The sequence below is a fragment of the Rhagoletis zephyria genome, unplaced genomic scaffold (genome assembly GCF_001687245.7).
Source record: "Rhagoletis zephyria isolate East Lansing unplaced genomic scaffold, Rhagoletis_zephyria_1.1 Rzeph_scaffold_00212, whole genome shotgun sequence".
In the NCBI taxonomy this organism is placed as follows: Eukaryota; Metazoa; Arthropoda; class Insecta; order Diptera; family Tephritidae; genus Rhagoletis; species Rhagoletis zephyria.
Genome location: NW_016157296.1, coordinates 259621 through 262164, shown reverse-complemented (window position 1 = coordinate 262164; position 2544 = coordinate 259621).

Sequence of the window (2544 nt, the reverse complement as noted above, 5' to 3'; positions counted from 1 at the left end):
ATTGTTTATAATGACTTTTGCTAAAATTTCAAAATCAAAAGTTATCAAAACAAATTCTATGGGACTGAGAAGTATTATTTTCTACTTTTTAGTCCATTTATAAAAGCGTTTTTTTATATTATTTTTTCATATCAAGCGAAGCATTGCACGTTCGTGCGAATGTAGGCAGCGGAAGATCTGCAAAACAAAAATGTTGCTTTTGGCTCTGTACACATATAATATCTATGTATGGATAATCGTACAGAAACAATTTATATATCAAATTAAAGTGCTCGATCTGAAACTTTGCACAAACATTTCAGATTTAAGAATCTACAAGTACAGGGGCGAAAGCAGAAGTTAAAAAAAATATATATTTTTTCCAATAAATTCGAGTGATTACATACATATACATATATGCATGAAAAAAATTTTAAATATCATTTCTCTACTGCTTCGATTTAAAAGAAAAAATTTTAATCAGTATTTCTAAGTTTGCTAAGTAAAGCTAAACCATCTAATCTTCCTCAGTTTTACTTCGTAAATATAATTTAAGCTTAAAGCTTAGTATCCAGCTCTTAAGAAAAGCAAAAACTCCATATAAAATGACGTACAAGAAATGGCTAAGAAATTTTCTTGAGTCAAATTTCCTTAAGGCAGTACGCAGTTCTTCAGAAATTTAGTACGCTTTCTACTACGGTTTTCTAAAGTTTTTTGTGAAAAAAGAGCACAAGGCAACCCAGGTTTGCAACAGAAATATATGCCCGTTCCATTATTTCTTGAGGAAAGAGTGAGGCAGCAGGCTGTGAAGTATAAAATATGTCAAAATTCCTTGGACACACACGCGAAATAATGGCAATTTTTTCTTGACCGTTTTCTTAAGAGCTGGACACTAAGCTTGAGAAGGAACGTTCACTGGAAGTAAGTGTCACAAGAATCGGTATACCTTTAGGTATAGTGATTGATTGCTGTTAAATTATTACGAGAATGCGATGTAGGTTTTCAAAGTAAGGTTTTAATTCAACTTTTAGCTTATGAACTAATTAACAAGGATGATGAATTCATTTCTTATTTAATGCAAATGCGAAGTATGTATATGAAATATGGAAAGATGTTTGAAAAGCAATTATCGTCGTTTGTAGTGACAAAGTGTATCGCAAATTAAAGTTACAATTGCAATGGGATATGAAAATATAATATTATACTGATAAATTTATGATGTTACGCTTGCTGGTGGAATCCCGCGTAGATGTATAGTATATAGATGTTCACAATGTTTGATGAGGTACAAAATAAACGGCTTCTGGATGTCCACTGGTCGTAAGTCGATGTAGAAAAGAGAGCGATGGAACGGTCGCAATCCCCTTTTATAGGCAACACTGGAAGGGGATTCCAGTGCGCCTATGGGAAGCGATTCCCTTGCAATTTGCGGACTTCCAACTACCGCAGGGATGCATGTAGTGGAAGCCGCAGGGATGTAATTAGGGATTTACGGGATGAGAAGATGACATACGGGATAGTTATGTTAAGGAAGCGCAAGTCCCTTAAACATCCCGGGCCCCTTGCACCGGTGCAAGACTGTCACGCAGTTCCGTTAATGCTTGGATGGCGACGTCAAGTTTCTGGCACGTCTCGGCCCGGGACGGCCCCTTCGGTGGTGGTGTTGGACTTTTAGCGGCTGATCTGTTGCCTGGCACGGCACGATGTAGGAGGGTGTTGTGCGCTTGTCTGCACACCCTGCATGACCATTGCGACGGGCATCGTCGGACACTGCTGTTCGTTCTGGCCAGACAATTTGGGCAGTATCGGTGTCGCTCCACACACCGGATGCGGGCCTCAACAGGCATCGCCAGAAAGGCCAGGCAATGGCGCAAAGGATGGTACCGGAAACAAATCTGGCACTGGTGCACCAGTGGATTCGGTAACTGGCGGATTGGTGACGGTAAAGATGGAGATCGCCTGTAAATAAATGGGACTTTAGTACGAAATATTTATAGACGGATGACTAGAATGAGAGCGAAGTGTTTCTAAGTGTGGTGTGTAGCATGGGGATCAGGGAGATTTGTTTGTGTTGGCAGTGGACACAATTTTACAATTGGCCGGGTAAAACTCCCATACTGGATTTTTACATCTGCGACTCGTATGTTATTGTCAACCCCGTGGTAGACCCTTTCGATTCTGCCTAAACGCCATTCGTTTGGGGGTACCAACTCGTTTTTGATTACAACGAAGTCGCCTATGGCCAAGTTATTTTGCGGGAGTTTCCACTTGTACCATTGATGCAACTCTTTAAGATACTCGTCTTTCCATCTTTGACTGAACTGCTGATGCAATAATTTGAGTTTTTCCCAACGATTTTGCAGTGAAAGGTTGTCGAGTCGGGGTTCTGGAGATGCAAGAAGCGGGGCAACCCGCAAGAAGTGGCCACGTGTTAGAGCTAACAGCTCTTGGGGATTGTCGGAGATGGGTGAGAGAGGTCGCGAGTTCAACACTGCTTCAATACGGGCCAGTAAGGTTGCGAGCTCTTCGAAGGTGAAATGGTAACTCCCAGCAATTCGCTTAAAA